Genomic DNA, 9,400 nt, shown 5'->3' on the forward strand with positions numbered 1-9,400 from the left:
GGAAGCAGAGCAGAGTCTGACCTCACTTCCTCTTCCGCCCAGAATTCTATTCTGTTTACTCCTCCCATCTATGTTCCAAGCTGAGGCCAAGCAGTTGGTTTATTATAACTTAACCAATGAAATCAACAGATTGATATATGACACTCCCACATCATAGCCTCAGACTGCTGGAGAGAGTGGTGGAAAGGCGGTCTCTGGCATTTACAAGAGATATGCATTCTTTTCAAACTGCCCTCTCGCTTCTGTTGCCTGTAAAGGGAGTTCCCCTGAAAGGATAAAAAAGCCAGCAACCCACTGGGCTGCTATCTTCTCCCCCTGCCGTGCGGTCAGGCTGCTCTGTGACTGGGCTTACTAATATCAGGCGATTTCAGAATGGATCTCAGGCCTTTAGACAGGGCTCTGTGCAAACTTCAGGCTCTCTACTTCCTACTTACCAGCTTCTCCTGCCTCCCCACATGTGATATTTTTCATTCCTGGAAGCAATATCTTTTTGCTTTGATTAAAAAGCATTTTGGTAGATACCCTCGGACCTTTACTAACTCATCCCAAAGCATGATTGGTGTGCCAGAAAGTCTACTAGATCTTATGTGTGTAGCAAGAACAGTGTCTCTTAGCGGTTGCCAAGAGCAGGGTGTGTGCAGGTGGTGATGGGAAGGCCACATGACTAGCAGGCTCACACGTGGCCGGGAAGAGAGAAAGATTTCTGATGATAACTATATCATAATGTTCACAGCATAATATCGTCTAACAAGAACAAGAGTGTTTCCCTATCTTCCTGTCTGCCAAGCACTGGGGCAATTGGTATGGTCTTTATCCATCGCTTGTGGCAATTTATATTTCCACTTATTTAACGGACAAAGGGATGGAGACACGAGGAGGTGAAGGGAGTGCAGTGGGTCAGTTCGTTTCAAACTTGGCTCTGCAGTTCAGAGAAAGGCCCTTTGGATGGCATCCGCCTGTGCTAGCAAAAGCCCTAGAAACAAGTCCTCCTGGGTTTCCCTGAAAAGAATTTGTTTCTTCTGTTCTAGAAGGACGTTGGGTGGAGCTAGTTGTGCTTAGGAGGCGTTGCTGAGGCCTGTTTTGCTTCTTTAGCCTTCAGGGATAGATTCTTATTATTTTCCAGGTGACCTTGGCTCTGGGCTGAATAAGTGAGTTCTCTGCTGCACTTCAGGAAGGCGTTGGGTCATTCTGCTAATTCAGTAAGGTACATCTTCTTAGAAAGAGATTGGGGTGTTTGGGAGTGGGGGTGATGTCAGTGGCTGAGTTTCTACTCATAAAGGGAAAGATTCTTTCTGATATATCTAAATCTATTAAGATGGCCCTGTCAGCCCCAAGTGAACATCCCAAAGACTGACATGCTTGCCAAAGTCTTGGGCAATGTCCCTGTTGCTACATTCAGAGGACATGTCATAGTTATTTTTATTTGAATTCTCAGCATCATTTGCTGCTGTCATCTTTTGAATGAACCCATTCTCTTAATCTCCTAGTTTTTTTTTAATGTTAATTTTTGTTATGTGGATGTGGAGGTCTATATGCACGAGGGTGAAGGTGTTTGTGGAGGCCAGAGGTGTCAGGCTTCCCTGGAGCTGGAGCTACAGGTGATTATGGATTACCTGACATGGATGCTGAGATCTGAATTCAGGTCGTCTGTAAGAGCAGTAACCACTGAGTCATCTCTCCAGCCCTGGTTTTCTAGTTTTCTTCATACCTCTTGAGTGATGTTTGCTTGTTTCTTCATGACTGGTATTCTCCAAAGACATATGTGTTCTTTAGTCCCAGGACATTCTCATTCTCAGAGATCTCATTCATTGTCAAGGCTTCAAACGGGAGCTCCGGGCGCTGGAAATGGTTTCCCCATATCTGTCTTAAGACTCCATTTTTCATTTCATTTATGGAACATAAGCTTACAGCAACTTCAGCTCAAATAATTCCGATATCTAATACCTAATTGGATATGGCAGCACACGCCTGTAATCTTACCACTCAGGAGAATGAGGCAAGAGGATCGCGAGTTTGGGAGTAGTGTAGGCTGCTTGTTTCAGAAGGCCATGAATAAGTAAGACCCATGATGTGACCTGCCCTGTTTATCCTACATCATCTTGTCTTCTCTGCCTGTGAAGGGTTTCTACCAGTAGCTATCTGTATGCCCAAGCCAGGGGCCTTGTCATTGTCTTTGGTTCTTCCTGCTCTCTTTCTCCATGACAGCTATTTCTATAAGCTCTATTTCAAAATCGATTCTATCTGTTTGTTTCTTTTTGAGACAGTATCTCTGTAGGCATCCTCTGGAGTGCTAGGCATACAGGTATAAGCTACTATGTCTGGCTTCTGACTTGGGTCTTTTCCTGTTGTTGTTTCTTGAGACATGGTTTCTCTATGTACCCCTGGCTGTGCTGGAACTAGCTCTGTAGACCAGGCCGGCCTGACCTCACAGAAGTCTGCCTGCCTCTGCCTCCCAAGTGCTGGGAGACTTGGATTATTTTGTTGTTGTTGGTTTTGTTTTGTTTTTCAAGACAGGGTTTCTCTGTAGCTTTAGAGCCTGTCCTGGCTCTCCTTTACCAGGCTGGCCTTGAACTCATAAAATCCACCTGCCTCTGCCTCCCAAGTGCTGGGATTAAAGGCATGTGCCATCCTGGTTGCTGGGTTCCTCTGCGGCTGATGCAATAAGCCAAATTAAACTGAATTAATAAATCCAGATGTAATAAACAGGGCAATGCAAGGCAGAGCACCCCCCCCCCCCCGTAACTCTCAGGAAGACTGGACAAGAGAACACAAGAGCACACATGGCAGATCTATGAACCATGTGGCAGATCCGTGGGCCTGGTCCTAAACAGTCGGTGTGGTACTTGGCATCTCTGGTGGAGGAGCCACTGATGGCCAGTTTCCTCAGGTACAGAGTCTGGGATGAGGCAGCTCCAGGGAGTTGCTGCTTGATGTGCTGAGGGCAGGGTTTGGAACAGCCTTTCCTGCTGGAGATTCCAAACATCCCAACTTTTTTTTGGTATATATGGGCACAGGTTCAAGTTTGGCTGTTTCCTGATGGTAATGGACAGCGGGGTAGGGGGAGTTGGGAGTCGCTGGACTCACACTCAGTGGGAGTTATGGGTGAAGAAGCATTCGGTTAGCTGTCATCCTAGAGACCCCAGGCATTTTTTCCTTGAGGAAGCTGAGCAGTCATGTTGCTAGGAGAAACATAGATAGTTATCCCCAGTCCTATGAATAAGATTAGCCATGGGAAGGGTGAAGAACTGCCAGGAAGAATGGAATGGAGAAGTGCCCTGGTTGTACAGTAGAGACAAGGGCGAATGAGCAGGACAGGGGAACAGTTATGCCCTTTCCTGGGACATCTTGGAAAACCAGGTTCCGGTTGCAGGGTAGGTGCCCACTTGAGCCTGGAGAGGTGGTACCAGTGGTGAAGTCCCAAGAGCTGGCACAGGGTCTAACATATCTAGAAGGCTCTCTGTGGGTTGGCCTTGGCCCAGGTAGGAGGACTGAACCTGTAAGAAAAAAAAAAAGCTCAAAAATGGGTGGGGCCAAAAGGGGGGCGGTCTGGAGACAGTTACTGACCTATTTCTGCCAGCCAGGCCCTACCTCCTATGGGGTCTGTGGCTTTTAAGCGTGAGTTGGTGGTGGAGAGTTTAAAACACATGCCTGTAGGAGACGCTTCTGATTCCAATCACAGCTTGGTGTCCTAGCTTTATTCAGCTGGGTTTTGGTATTGCCTGTAACCTGCGCTCTGCATAGGCAAGAGCAGAACTGTTTTCTCTACCACTGTATCCTAGATCTTTGCAAATAAGAAGGCAGGGGCCAATGTTAAAATATTTGCTATTTAGATGTCTACTCTGGCAGCATAAACATTTATGCTGAAACTTAGTGACTCCAGACAACAAATTTACATTCTGTCAGAGTTTTTGTGAGTCACTATTTCAGGAGCAGGTTGGCTAGGTGTTTGCTTCAGAAGGTTAGAGACAAGGTATCAGCCAGGGCTGCTGTAATCCTAGGGCTAAAGGGCGTTTCTCCAAAGTGGCCAGTCACATGGCTCTCGACAGGAGGCCTCAGCTACTGAGAAGCTATATAAGCTTCTCCAGATGTTTGCTTGAAAATCCACATGGCAAGTGTCTCAGTTTGGGTTTCTATTGCTGCAATGAAACATCATGACCAAAAGCTGGAGAGGAAGGTACTTATTTCACTGTACTGCTACATCATAATCCATCACTGAAGGAAGCCAGGACAGGAACTCAAACAGGGCAGGAACATGGAAGCAGGCACTGATGTAGAGGCCATGGAGGGGTGCTGCTTACTGGTTTGCACCCTATGGCTTGTGCAGTCTGCTTTCTTTCTCTTTTCTTCCTTCCTTTCTTTCTTTTTTTTTTTTAGGTTTTTCAAGATGTAGCTTTGGAGCCTGTCCTGGAACTAGCTCTTGTAGACCAGGCTGGCCTTGAACTCAGAGATCTTCCTGCCTCTGCCTCCCCAGTGCTGGGGTTAAAGATGTGTGCCACCACCGCCTGGCTTGAAAAGAAGCATTTTTAAAAGGATTTTAAAAAGTTTTTATTTTTACGTGTATGGGTGTTTGTCTACATATTATGTGTATGTGTGCACTGTATGCATGCCTGATGTTCACAAAATAGAATTTCCTGGAGCTGGGGTCACAGATGGTTGATTGAGATCTTTTGTTGTGTGTGTGGAAGGGCAGGGAAGACTTACTGGAAATTTTCTATTTATACGTATGTGTGTGTGTGTGTGTGTGTGTGTGTGTCTGTGTGTGTCTGTGTGGGTGCCTGAGGCCAGAAGAGGACACAGGATCCTCTAGAACTAGAGCTGCAGGTCATTGTGAGCAACCTCATGGGGGCGCGAAAACAAACCCAGGTCCTCTGCGAGAGCAGCAAGTGCTCTTAACTGCTGAGCCAGGTCTCCGCTCCCCAGAGGAAGTTATATTTCGGCTCACAGTTTGAGAAGGGGAAGGGTCTGTCATGGTGGGAAAACACGGTGGCTGGGTTATGAGGTAGTTGGTCACACTGCAGCCATGGTGACGAAGAGCGAAGAGAGAGGCAAATGGTGCTATTCAGCTTTCTTTCCCTTCCTCCCTTTCCATCCAGTCTAGGGTTTCAACCCGAGATCTCACTGCTTGCCTTCGGAGTGGGTCTTCTCTCCTCAGTTAAACCTCCCCAGAAGCCCCTTTGACGGTCACATCCAGGAGTCTGTTTCTTACATGATTCCAAATCCAGGCAAGCTGACTGTGGATCCCAATTCAGTGGATTTGACTGAGGAAGTCTGGGGATTCTGAGAGGAGGGTGGGACCATGGTCGCGTTTTTTACTTTTTAAATGCAGAGGTGGTTCTTTTCCATTTCTTCTATGTTGTCATCAATGATGGCCCTTCTTTCTCGAAGGTGGCCTAGGGCCAGCCATGATACTTTGGTGCACCCCTCTTTCTGTCCAGCAAATGCAGGGAGGAGCGTGGTGTTCTCAAAACCTGAATTGGCTGTCAGTAAGGGTTATCTGTTTTTTTTTTTTTTGTGTGTGTGTATTTAGTTTATTTTTTTGAGACAGGATCTTGCTTTATAGCCCGATGAGTCTTGAACTCCCGATCCTCCAGCCTCAGATTCTGGAGTGCTGGTATTAAGGATGTCTGTACCATATCTGACTTGGGGGGGGGGTTCTTATTTTGAAAATTCTGTAGAATCGTTCAGTTGTGTGATCTTAGTTTTTGCCTTACTTTCTTTCTATAAATCCTGGTCTTCCATCTAAGTGGACAATGGATTATAAGAGAATAGTGTGATCCAGTGTCTCAAACCTATAGCCCAGGAAATGTCTGATCAAGCCTGAACACAGTCCTAAGTACCCTCTTGGACATTTACATATGCTTTGGCTCTCCTTACCAGAAGACACTTACCTTAGGGTTTCTGTTTGACTAGAAGCAACTTTCTGAGGAAAGGATTTATTTCAGTTACCAGTCCATCATAAAAGGCGGTCAGCACAGGAACTCAGGAAGGAAGGGAACCTGAGGCAGGAGCTGAAGCAGAAGCTTGGAGGAGTCCTGCCTGCTGCCTTGCTTCCCATGACTTTCTAATAGCACCTGGGGCTACCAGTTCAGCATGGCACTGCCCTCAGTGAACTGGATCCTCCCACATCAATTGATAATTGAGAAAATGAACCACAGGCTTACCCATAGATCAATCTGGTACAGGCATTTTCTAAGGTGAGGCTCCCCCACCTCTAGTGCCTCTGGCTTTGTCAAGTTGACATAAGACTAGTGAGAACAGGATGCTCAATCGTGCCACAGGGACATGTGCTCAACTATGTTCATAGCAGCATTGTTTGTCATAGCCAGAACTGGAAACAATCTAAATGCCCCTCGACTGAAGAAAGGATAGAAAAATGTGGTACATTTGCACAATGGAGTACTACACAGCAGAAAAAAAATAATGACATCTTGAAATTTGCCAGCAAATGGATGGATGTAGAAAACATCATATTGAGTGAGGTAATCCAGACCCAGAAAGACAAATATCATATGTACTCACTCATAAGTGGCTTTTTAGACATATAGCAAAGAAAACCAGCCTACACTTCACAACCCCAGAGAATCTAGACAACAATGAGGACACTAAGAGAGACATACATAAAGGTAATCTACGTGGGAAGTAGAAAAAAATAAAAGATCTCCTAAGTAAATTGGGAGTGTGGGGATCATGGGAGAATGTAGAAGGGGAGAGGGGATGAAGAGAGGGGAGCAGAGAAAAATCTATGGCTCAATAAAATCAATAAAAAAAAGAAAAAAAGGACCAGTGAGAACAACACTGATATCAAGAGCTCACAAACCATGCTTTCAACTCACAGCCCTTGACAAAGTCTCATTTATGGATTTCCTGCTCTGCGTTGGATGCTGTTTGCCCTTTTACATCCTATCCCGTTTTTCTGCAGCAGCGCTTCCTTTGCAGGCCAGGACTGTGGAGAAGATTCAGGGCTGGAGAGAGAGCTCAGCGGTTGAGAGCATTGACTGCTCTCCCAGCGAACCTGGGTTCAATTTCCAGCCCCCACGTGGCAGCTCACAGCTGTCTGTAATTCAGGTTCCATTGGTTCCAATTCCCTCACACAGACATGCAGGCCAAAGACCAATGCGCATAAAAATAAAAACTCAAAAAAAAAATGTAAGCTCAATGACACAACAATGAATATCTCAACTAAGTGGTAGAAGAAAAGATGCAGGACTAGCTGAGGTTCAAAGAATGACAAGGAAAATTGTTCAAATTTTGTTTTTCAAGACAAGGTTTCTCTCTGTAGCCTTGGCTGTCCTGGAACTCACTCTGTAGAGCAGGCTGGTCTCAAACTCACAGAGATTACCTGCCTCAACCTCCTGAGTGCTGTGATTAAAGGTGTGCACTACTACCACCCAGTTTGTGCAAAATTTTCAACTGGGACCCTTCGATCAAATGTGAAGCAGTGGACATTATGATACAGAAGTGAGCGAGTCGTGCACATTACATCAGAAAAAGATGATTTTCCCTGCTTTTTAGTAATAGTCTATGTGCTATGATAGATGCATAAGCTTACAAGAAAAACAAATAAAAAAAGAAAAAGAAAAAAGTTAAAATATATAAAGAGTATATGAAGTTAAACTGTCTTGCAAGCCACAGAAGGCTATGAAGACACCGAAAAGGCTGCCCACAGGGTGGGGAGGAGGGGATGCAGAATGCTACATTTGTATACAACCCGATTTTCTTTCTTTCTTTCCTTCCTTCCTTCCTTCCTTCCTTCCTTCCTTCCTTCCTTCCTTCCTTCCTTCCTTCCTTCCTTTCTTTCTTTCTTTCTTTCTTTCTTTCTTTTTCTTTTTTCCAGACAGGGTCTCACCATGTGGCTTGGAACTCACTAGGTAGACCAAGTTGGCCTTGACAGAGCTTCTTGCCTAAGTGCCAGGAGTAAGGGTAGGTGTTACCAAGCTGGGCACTCACAGGATCCCTAATAGGACATTGCTGCTTCTCAGCTTCTCCGTATGTTGTTGTTTGTATCCTTGTCTGCCAATGGACACATTTAATTTTTGCATGGCCCAGCTTGGTGGTAAGAGGCAGGAGAATGACACTTAGTGAGGGGTGAGGGAAGGCCTGTGGGAGGCATGGATGCTCAGAATGGCAGAGGTCTCTAGTGGCAGCTACCTACCTCCCTGAGCACAGGTGCCAACTCACGCCTGCCAACTCCAACATTCTCCTGAACCTCGGGTTTACTCTGAGCAGCCGGCTTGGCTGACTTCTTGCTGTGAACTTTCAATCTTGCAGTTTAACCCTAGGGAGAGGACACTCAGCCCCTTGGCATTGACCTTGGCTTCCACTCCAGTCATTTTGGGCTCCTCCTCCAGATTATCTGGGGAACACAACGTTCCTGATTGGACTTGGTGCTCTTCCCCAAGGCTTCCCTTTTAGGTATGTGGGCATTTTAGACAAAGAGGACTCAGACAGTTGAGGGTAGGCTGGGATGTGGCCGGTGCCTAGGTGAGCACAATGTAAGGTTCTCAAAGTTGCTTTTCAGATCCTGCTCACTATGAACCGGGGCTACTCTTGGGGCCCCTCAGGGCTTCTCCTGCCTGGCGAGACGCTCTGTTCCTTACCCTGTACTTCTGTGAGACCAATTCCACTTCCTGTTATCGCTGCCCACTTGGGCTTTCTTCTTCCTCCCTCCTGGCAACTGCAGGGGGCCTGCCTCCAGTAGCTGCCAATCAGACCAGGGACACCCTTGATCAGGACACACACACACACACCCCACACCCTAGAGGAAGTGTGGGTGTGGGGGAGAGAGAGGGTGCCTGCTTGAGCTTTCTGCCACTCAGCTTTTGTGTGCTGAGCTCTGCCCTGGGTGTGTGCTGGACGGCCTTCCAAGAGGAATCACGCATAGCCTGCAAACAGCCCAGGCACTGAGCCTGTGGAGAGAGGGCTCCACGTGATGGGAGGATGTGTGCTGGGAGTTGAAAGGCTGTGTGTGTTTCCTCAAGAGAGAGAGAAAGAGATCTGAAAGACCGAGAAGGGAATTCATTTGTTTCTCATGAAGGATGCTTGCCAGATGTGGTGGTTCAGCCCCTGTTCCCTTTACTCAGAGGCAAACGAAGGGGAATAGCAAGTTCAAGGCCAACCAGGGCTTGGTGAGATCTTGTCTCTAAGGGAGTGGAGGAAGGGAGAAATGGTAGTAGATTATTTCATATTGGAGGGAGTGGGAATTTGTCAATCACTGAGCACTGCATTCAATGAGAGTGTGGTTCAATAAAAACTGAGAGTAGAGAGACTGAGGATGACAAGTATGATGTCATACTCCTGCTTCCTCCCACACGGACACCACCTGAACTAAACACATGTGCACACACAGCACAGATGCACACACAAAGCAAACCCCAAGTTCCCTGCCGATATCAAAATGTAC

General features: G+C 46.5%; 1 long non-coding RNA gene across 1 annotated transcript in view; it reads left to right on the forward strand.

The window, feature by feature from the left end:
- Positions 1-1,121: 1,121 nt before the first annotated feature.
- The window catches only part of LOC126501675 (uncharacterized), a 39,478-nt gene continuing 31,199 nt past the window's right edge, over positions 1,122-9,400 (forward strand). Inside the window, exon 1 of the long non-coding RNA XR_007591770.1 lies at positions 1,122-1,204. This is a non-coding gene — a long non-coding RNA (uncharacterized lncRNA). The remainder of the gene's footprint in view (positions 1,205-9,400) is intronic.

The sequence above is a fragment of the Alexandromys fortis genome, unplaced genomic scaffold (genome assembly GCF_014885135.2).
Source record: "Alexandromys fortis isolate MF-2015 unplaced genomic scaffold, M_Fortis_MF-2015_v1.1 scaffold_5, whole genome shotgun sequence".
Taxonomy (NCBI): Eukaryota; Metazoa; Chordata; class Mammalia; order Rodentia; family Cricetidae; genus Alexandromys; species Alexandromys fortis.